Source organism: Haliotis rubra, unplaced genomic scaffold (assembly GCF_003918875.1).
Source record: "Haliotis rubra isolate DU_JTF1 unplaced genomic scaffold, ASM391887v1 Scf660, whole genome shotgun sequence".
In the NCBI taxonomy this organism is placed as follows: Eukaryota; Metazoa; Mollusca; class Gastropoda; order Lepetellida; family Haliotidae; genus Haliotis; species Haliotis rubra.
Window position 1 is genome coordinate 548,590 of NW_025767369.1, and position 10,514 is coordinate 559,103.

Below are 10,514 nucleotides of genomic sequence, written 5' to 3' on the forward strand. Positions count from 1 at the left end.
GTTCACTATATGTATTTTTCCGTCACAAGGGATAAGTATTTCAAAGTCAAAACATTGAAGGATCTTTTTTATAATGTTAATTACAATTTTATCATTGAATATTTAAAAGAGTTTGAATTAATTGATAAATTTTGATTAATATGTTTTGTAAATAGATGCACTTTTATGATTGGTAGTTTACATCATCAACTGAGATTGTTAGTTGCTTTAACCTCAAAAGTACCGTAAAATTATTGTCCTCCTGAGAGTGTAGTAAATACTTATACATTCAAAGTAAAATTAAACTTACCACTTTTTTAATCGCGTAATGTTTGTGTTTTTAATTCATGACTATATTAGTCTCCAATTACTTTTGGCTGAAGGAATGGTGTAAATCCAGGTAGCAAAGGTACTGTAAGTCCCCATAGTCCTTAGCTTGGTGACCTACATTCTGTTGCTGGTGACCTCCAGCCCGTTATTTACATTGTATTGTCTACAAAAGTTTGTCGTTTTATAGTTACATGCTAGTTTTAATTCTCTATCTGCGATATTCTAGTTGTTTCACTGCCCTTCGTTGGCAGGTTTTATAATTTATTATGAAATTATATCTTTTGAAGTCACGATATGGCTGAAATATTGCCGATGTGACTATAAATTTTAACTCACTCACTATCTGTTAACGTCACAAATTGTTAATTATTATATTGCTTGTCGGTTTGATTATTCATCATACCTGGTTGCAGAATTCTGTGGCTTGCGCCTGGAACTGAGGACTTGAGGGGTCGGCGAGTTCAGGCGTGTACGTCTTCCCCGTCACTCGGAGACTGGACTGTAGGCGTGCTGGAAACAAAAGGTCAGAGGTGGGTGACACAGAGTCATGGTATACGTGGAGATATTTTAACAACCAGCTATCTCAGTCTATTTATTTATCATACAGATAGATAGTTGTCCTGGGGCAATCCTCAGGCCTTCAGTTTCCTAACGCTTGCCATAAAAAGCGACTGAATTAGCTCAACCTCGAGCACGGCAATCAGATTGTCCATCACTGGTCTGCCCGGAAAGTTTCATACAATCCCCCGTGGTAGCATGAATAACTGACTGAGTTTAGTTTTACGCCGCTTTTAGCAATATTCCAGCAATATCACGGCCGGGGACACCAGAAATGGGGTAGCATGAATAAAAGCTCGCTGGTTGTATATAAGTGTCAGCGTTGGCGAGGTGCCGTTGCTGATGCGGAAGTTAAAGTGTCATTACTTCCTGCTCAGTCTGTATATTCGTTGTGCTTGATGGCAACTAATGTACTCACCAACAGGAAGTGCCTCGGATGTCCTCTGTGTAACTGAAACGTTCGTCAAAGCAGGAGTTATATAACATATACCTCAGAGCATATTCGTAATACCAATGTTATGAAATTCTGATTTACACAATCTATTTGCAAACACATAAGTGGTACTTTTAGCTTTCAATTTTTCAGTATGGAGGATACTTCATGACAACAGCGTCTGTCATTAATCTATATTTTCTATGTATAACAACATCGTTACAGCTGACTGTACACTCACGGATGACCGACACAATGATGGAGCTGACGATGATGCTGACGAGGAGAAAAAGGAGGATAACGAAAGCACAGAATTTCCAATTTGATCTCCTCTTGGCTGAATGGTCACTAGAGGAGTCGTGGATGCTGACAACCTCCTCCTTGGAGCGAAACGTGGGTACAGGCATCACGACGTCACCACTCCGCGGAATGGAGAAGAACCTGTAGGCACCTTGAGGTTCCTGGTTGTCCACACCATTGTCGTATGTCAGCATAGGGTTAAAGTACATGTCCTCCTTTGTGTTGAAGTCGTCAGAGCTTGCATTGAGGCTCGACAGATGTGGCCACTGAAAATTACAGAGTGAGGTAATGAGTTTAACTTGACCCACAAACCAAATCCACAGTCAGAGCGTACCAGGATTTGCGAAGCGAACTGTTACGTCTTAAACTCTCTTCCCCTGAAGATTTTTGGTTTGTAGTACGAGCTGTGTGGGTTAATGCCTTCATTGGGAGGTTGGAAAAGAATGTGGGACTTGGGACCAACAAAGCGAAGGGTTCTGTAATATCACAATGTGTACATGGAACTGTCAATCACAAAAGAGACACTAATCTAATAGAGGTATTCATGAGACGCTATCACAGTATGCTATTGCGGGTTTGTGAGACATGGATATATGCACGTGATCACTGCAGTGACTTACTCTCGTCAACTCACACACTACTTACTTCACTAAGCGAGTCGACAAGAACAAACATGGCGGCATATGTGTATACTGATTGTTGGCAAACTCAAGGGGGATTTATTCACATGTAACAGACAGTGTATATCTAATGATTGATTAGGAGGTGTTCAACTTAAAGATATTGTGGTTTGTGTGTTATATATTTCTCCAGAAAACTCACAATATTACATCTATAAACAAAAAGACAGTCTAGAAGGGCTAGAGGACTGTTTATATGATATTTGATGTTCTTATGATGCTGAAGTCATCTTGACTGGAGATTCCAACTGCAGGACTGGGACACTGGATGACTTCATACCCAATGATGATTCAGACTATATTCCTTGAGGAGACTGGTATGACAGTGATGACTTCCAATATCCACGTAAAAACTGTGATAAAGAAGTGAATAACTTTGGTAAACGTTTGCTTGATATCTGTCGAACTCATTGTTTACATATTGTAAATGAGTGAGTGAGTGAGTGAGGAGTGAGTTTAGTTTTACGCTGCTTTTAGCAATATTCCAGCAATATCACGGCGGGGGAAATGGGTATTGTAAATGAAGATGGTTATTGGTGATAAAGACTGGCATTTACATGCGTTTCAAACAATGGTCATAACGTTGTTGATTACACGTTAGTTAGTTAGTTAGTTAACAACATTTTTATTTTATTTCAGATTTTAGAGTTTGTAATCTTGATGAGTCAGATCTCTTCCCAATTTTCACTATATTCAACAAGTATAATGATACTGCAACTGTGACACCAAACTAAAAGTTTCATTGGGAGGTTCAGTATCGGTATTTACAGAAATAATGCCTGATGATGTCTCTAAGATTGCAGATATATTGTGTGATACAGAGTGAGTGAGTTGGATTTTACGCCGCTTTAAGCAATATTCCAGCAATATTCCAGCAATATCATGGCAGGGGACACCAAAAATGAACTTCACACTTTGTGCCCATGTGGGGAATCAAACCCAGGCATCCGGCGTGACGAGCGAACGCTTTAACCATTAGGCTAGCCCACCGCCCCAGATTGAGGTATTGACACATCAGTAGATATGACATGTAGCCTGTAGAACCGTGCTTCGGAGGGTATGAAGGAGCGAGTCGGGATATACGTGCGTACAGACGACGCACAGCCTTTGTGGTGGGATAGCAGCTGTCAGACCGCCAAGGGAGATAAGTATCGTGCACTCGACAGGTTTCGAAAGACTAAGACAGATGAAGATTTGCAACATTATAGACACATAAATGCAGTTTTCAAATCAACGTGTTCTATTGACCAGAAACAACATGAAGATAACATCAAGAATAACTGGAATAATACAGACAATCTATGGAAAGAAATAAAGAAACTTCGAAGGTCTAAAACTACTAACTCAATACCTGGAGGGGAATGGACGGACCACTTTCAACAATTTCTGGACTCTGATTAAAACGCTACAACATTAGAAGATACAGTTAAAAACTACATTTACACACACGACGATGAGTGCGAAGCCCGTTAAATGACAACAGGAAATAAGATGTTTAGTGCACGAATACCTTTGTCAGAAGTAGTATTGTAATAGTAGTATTGTAACTTTGTCAGAAGTTATCAGTAGTATTGAGAACTCAAAAAACGAAAAAAGCGCCAGGATGTGACGGGATTACAGCTTAACTATTGCACCAATCGAAAACGGAAATTGCTCCAGCATTTGTTCAAGTTTTTTAATGAAATATTATTAGACAGTAGATATTTCCCCACAGAATGTTGAAATTCAATCATTTATCCCATTCACAAGAAAGGATCCCAAAATGATGTGCTGAATTATCGAGATATCTCTTTACTATCGGTGATTGGAAACGTTTTCACAAAAATACTCAATGGACGTTTGCATTCGCGGTCTCAAACGGAAAATGTTATTTAGGAAAATCAAGCCGTATTGAGAAAAGGATATACCACTATCAACAACATCTTTACCCTTCAAGGAATGATACAAAAGTACTTATAATTACCAAAGTCGGGAGGGTGGTTTTACTGTTTTTCATTGATTTGTCAAGAGCATTTGACTTTGTCAATCATAATCACCTTTCGTATCGCCTGATGAACTCTGATATTCATGGACGAGTCTTGAATCTTTTGAGACATATGTACTCTAAACTAAGCGCCTGTCTTAGAACTGAAGATGGACTGAGTGATTATTTCACATGTCATACGGGAATGCGCCAGGGCTGTATGCGTCTTAGCGTACTTGTTTATCTAAAACGTTTGTGATTTTGAAATAATATAATGTTATGAACTTTGCCTAGAGTCTTATGCCCAGAAGGCGGTGACTCATGGGACAATCTGGTGGAGTTAGTAATCTTTTAATTCTTCTGCTGGAGTATATCATCCGGGTATCCTTGGTGCTGCAAGTTGGAGACCCACTTGTGTTTGGCATTGTCTTTATGATACTCTGTGGTGGGTGGGGATCTCGGATGATGAATCTTTAAAAAACTAACCATGGCTTACGAAAGCCCCCTAAAAAACCCAAAACGGCCTCTTGATGCTGATTCTGATGATGATGACCATAGGCAGCCCGAATCAATTGACTACGGGGCACGTTTCTTAGTGTTGGAGACTCAAGATAACTCAAGATTGAAGTTGAATCCTTTTGCTGTACAAAAAGGCATACAAGGCATAGCGGGTGATGTGAAAAACATTAATCTTTTGCGTTCAGGGTCATTGCTCATTGAGTGCAGCAAAAGGCATCAGGCAACTAACCTGAAACATTCGTCGGCATTCCAGTATCTGTCTCTACTCATAGATTACGATTCAGACGAACACTTACCTGTTTTCATTTTTTTCTCCCAATGCTCCCAGATCAATAAAGGCATGATACTGTAACATTACTGTTGACACCTACATACCAAATCCTCTGAGGTGTTTTAAATGCCAGAAGTTTGGTCATGGTGTTCATACTTGCACATTGTCTGTTGTGTGTGCTCACTGTGGTGAGAAGACACATACAATAGAAGACTGTGAGAGCACCTTTAAGAAGTGTACCGAATGCGGAGGCACTCACTCATTATTTTCCAAAGATTGTCCAATCTGGAAACAGCATATGGAGATCAATAAGATCAAATTTACTCAAAACATTAGTTTCTCTGATGCAAAAAATCTTGTCTTAAGATCTGAGATCAAGGAAACTTATGCTTCCAAAGCAAAACCATCGTCTGATATAACTCCTACAGTAACCAAGTCCTCTGCAAGCTGTCAGACGAACTTGACGTGGCTCAAAACCGAGTCTCCTGAGATCTTATCACCTGCAATGTCTACCCAAACAGAACCATCTTCTGTACGTGACACATCTTCTCCGGCATCTCAAATGACTCAATCTACCAGAAATGTTCAGAAAATCGTCAAAAGCAAAAACAAACCAAAGCCAGATTCTTGGAAAAACAAAGTGGCAGAGCCCCAAAAGGGACATGGATGTGTCCGAAAAAGTCCATTCTAGGGCACATAGCTTGTCGCCCTCGAAAACGGTGCGGGGTAGATCACCAATTAATCCACCTAAAAGATAGGTCTATCTAACAATATCGTGCAGTGGAACTGTAGAGGACTCCGGACAAATTTTAATGAAATGCAGCTATTTATCAGGGAGTTAACACCATCAACGTTCTGTCCACAAGAGACGTATCTGAAACAGATAATTTTAACTTACGTCAGTTTGAAACGTATCATTATTTTTCCCCTCCAGGTGATAGAGCCACTGGAGGTTCTACTATCTTTATACGACAGAATGTTATTCGCAGCCCTGTTACACTTAACACTAATCTCCAAGCTGTTGCAGTGCGACTTACTCTTGGTGTAGCATTTATGTTATGCTGTCTGTATATTCCGCCTTCATCGAACCTTCAGCTGACTGATCTTCAGTCACTCTATGATCAACTCCCGAAGCCATGTGTTATTATGGGTGACCTAAACGGCCACAACCCACGCTGGGGCAATACTAACACTAATACTTAAGGCAAAATACTCGAAGATTTCATTTCCAATAATGACCTGTGAATATTTAATGATGATTCAAGCACCTATCATAATGATCTTTGTGGAAGTGACCACTTCCCAACTATCCTTTCAGAAATATCTCCACCTGATTCTCTATCATATACAAGATGGAACTTTTCGAAGGCTAACTGGTCTTTATATCAAACTATTTGTAAATCGAAACTGCAACCTGAATGTTTCAGTGATATTGCAGAAGTTGGCTAGTAAAGCTGTTTCTTTTGAGGAGGTTAGTAAAATTCCAGTTTGTTATTACCTCAAGGAAGGTGTTCTGATGAGGAAATATAGGTCGCCGGATGTTCCCGCGGAGGATGAATGGAAACTGTATCATCAAATTGTGGTACCAAAATTATTTCGAAAGCATGTAATTTCATTGGCACATGAAAGTCCCATGGCAGGTTATCTAGGTGTAAACAAAACTTGTGAGAAAACTTTGGCACATTTCTTTTGGCCCAGTTTGAGACAAGATGTGGCTGAATTTTGTAAAACCTGTCATGCATGCCAAATTGTTGGAAAACCAAATCAGAAAATTCCTACCGCTCCTTTAAAACCTATACCGGCTTTTGAGGAACCTTTCCGTAGAGTTATTATTGATCGTGTTGGTCCACTACCTAAGACAAAGTCTGGTAATCAGTATCTTCTCACTTTTATGTGTGCCTCTACCAGATTTCATGAAGCAATTCCACTTCGTAGGATTGTTGCTCCTGTGATTGTCAAGGCTTTGATCAAGTTTTTCACCTTGGTTGGTTTGCCAGATGTTGTTCAGTCTGATCAGGGCTCAAATTTTATGTCTAAGGTGTTTCAACAAGCTATGTACCAGTTGGGTGTTAGGCAAGTTAAGTCTAGTGCTTATCATCCGGAGTCACAGGGAGCTTTAGAGAGGATTCATCAAACTTTGAAGAATATGATCAAGACTTATTGTTTTGAGACAGAGAAAGATTGGGATGAGGGTGTGCATTTGTTGTTGTTTGCTGCCAGGGAGTCATTTCAGGAAAGTTTATGGTTTAGCCCCTTTGAGCTTGTATTTGGTCATAGTGTGCGCGGACCACTAAAATATTTAAAAGAACAATGGCTCAATCACAATCCTGAGCTCAATCCTTTAGGCTAAGTGTCTACATTTCGCGACAGACTCTCAAAAGCAATTGAGTTGGCCAGACAAAACTTGAAAGTTTCACAAGCAAAAATGAAACAAAACTATTACAGAAAGTCAAAAGAGCAAAAATTTCATTCATGGTGAGAAAGTGTTAATCTTACTTCCCATTCCTGGTCAACCACTGAGAGCTAGATATCAAGGTCCATATGTTGTTGACAAAAAGGTAAGCGACACAGACTATGTCGTCCTGACGCCTGGCCGTCGTGAACAAAAAAGGTTGTGTCATGTAAACATGATTAAGAAATATCACGACAGGTTAGAAAACAAACAGGTCAATTGTATTGCCACACACTCCCCTGTTACTGATTGTACTAAGGACAATGGTGAACATGTTGACAACATTGATGATGGTGTGAGCAATGTGAAGTTTGATGACCTTAGTGATAATGTTTCACCAAAGTTAAGAAATTCTGATGTGTTAGCTCACCTTGGTGAGAAACTATCACATTTATCCCCTGAGCAAAGTTCAAATGTCAGATTTGATTCATGAGTTCTCTCATTTAGTTCCTGATGTGCCTGGCCGAACTGATGTTGTTAACCATGATATAGATGTAGGTGATGCTGTGCCTGTAAAACAACACCCAGATCGTATGAATCCAGTGAAACGTGAGATTCTGCGGAAAGAAGTGAAATACATGCTGGACAATGACATTATTGAACCCAGTGACTGTCTGTGGAGTTCACCATGTGTTCTTGTGCCGAAGAGTGGTGGAGGTGGTTGGCACTGCTGTGCTGACATGAAAGCTGTCAATGCGCTCTCATGAACTGATTCGTATCCAATACCGAGAGTGGACGATTGCATTGATCGCATTGGTCAAGCTAGATATATCAGTAAGTTTGACTTATTGAAGGGCTTCTGGCAGATTCCACTCACAGACTGTGCAAAGAAAATATCGGCATTCGCTACGCCAGATGGACTGTATCAATACAAAGTGATGCCGTTTGGTCTGAAGAACGCACCAGCGACGTTCCAGAGACTCGTCAACAATGTCACATCTGGTCTTGATAGTGTTGAAGCTTACATGGATGATGTCATCAATTATGACACAGAGTGGGAAGACCATCTGAAAAGAACTAGTGCTTTCTTTGAAAGACTGTCTGAAGCAGAATTGACTGTGAATCTTGCAAAGTGTGAATTTGGAAAGGCACAAGTTGAATTTTTAGGGGAGGTTGTAGGGCACGGCCAGGTACAGCCAGTTCATGCCAAGGTTGAAGCTATTGTAAATTTTCCAGTACCTCAGTCTAAGAGAGAACTCATGAGATTCTTGGGTATGGCAGGCTATTATAGAAAGTTTTGTCAAAATTTCTCAGATGATGTATCACCACTTACCAACCTTTTTTGGGAAAAGGTAAAATTCCAGTGGGATAGCAGTTGTCAGACTGCATTTGAAAAAGTCAAAGCCATACTCATGAATTCGCGAGTGTTGCAGGCTCCCAATTTTGAGAAACCATTTAAGTTACAAATTGATGCAAGTGATGTAGGTGCAGGTGCTGTCTTAATTCAAGAGGATGATTCAGGAATTGATCACCCAGTGTGTAATTTTTCCAAGAAGTTTGACAAGCATCAAAGAAATTATTCTACCATTGAGAAAGAGACATTAGGTCTTTTGCTAACTTTGCAGCATTTTGAAGTATACCTTGGTACCACCACTTTGCCAATTGAGGTGTTTACTGATCACATTCCCTTGACTTTTCTTCATAAAATGAAGAACAAGAATCAAAGACTTATGAGGTGGAGTTTGACTTTGCAAGGGTTCAATCTTGTGATTAGACACATTAAAGGCAAAGACAATGTTTGTGCTGATGCACTCTCAAGGTTGTAAATGTATAATGACTTGATGATGCTGTATGTTTGTATCTGCATTATATCATAGTAATTCTGCAAGATGTTTCTCATGTTATTCATATTATTACATGTCATCTTATTATGTTAGTATTTTGCTATGATTGTAACAGAAAGTTACTGTGAAACTTTCTTTTCCTTAAGGAGGAGAGTGTTAAGAGAGTGTGCTTTTTGTAATTTGTTAGGTGATAATAATTATGAGGCACAATGTTTAAGGTTTTGAGTGTTGGTTGTGGGTCACATTTTGAGTCATATATGTTCAGTGGCAACAGTATTTTAGCGGCACACCTTTATGATAGCGCTCCAGAATTATCTCCCTTGACCGGATGTTTGTGTTGACATCGTCATGTGGTACGTTCAACATGTTTCGAGAAAGATCTAAGTGTTTAATGATACAGCAATGCTTTGCTGGAAAGTTCGAGAATCTGTGTCAGTATATAAAGGCTGGCTGTTGTGTGGTGCGACGCAAAGACTGACACACGGACTAACATACGGAATTACATGGATCTTTCACTGGAGTTGCCCATCGTTGTTTGCCTTCGTCACAACGCCATCGTCTGACCCTGACACTTCGTGCCTGACTGCTTTCATTTGTAAACAAGCTCCATTTACAATATCTGATCTCACTGTGATTACCAAGACTCTGGTGAGTTAATATTTTATATATGTGACCCATAACTTTAGATTTGTGACTCAATTGCATTGTATTTGAAATCTGTATTGTGATTCATTGTAGTTTGCTCATTGTTTATTCAATATATTATTGAATATTTTAGACTTGTCTGTGTTATATTTTGCTGGTTCAAAGGGGATTCTTAAACCTTTTGTCACGGCAATTATTTAACCGTAACAAAATGCGCTTGCATCCCAAGTACGGTGTCAGGCTCCCCATTGTTCTCGGTGCCCTTGGTTAGGTACCTCCTGATCTCTTTCTCCATGTAAGCTCGTTTCTTGTCGTTTAATATAGATATCATCTCTTTAGTAATGTTGTTTGGGAAAATTCTGATTTCTCTTTCTGGTATTATCTTGTTGACTGAAAACGTTATACAATTAGTAATGACATGACATGACATAATCCTTATAATGTTTGTTCTGCGTCACTTGTTGTAATCCGTACACGCAAAACATCCTTGTAGGGTTTCAATACATTCTCTGTTCCACGATTTGACAGTCTTACCAATAGTTTTTCTCCCTTTTGATTCAGTTGCTGGTGACCTATAGCCCGGTTTTATATTGTATTGTC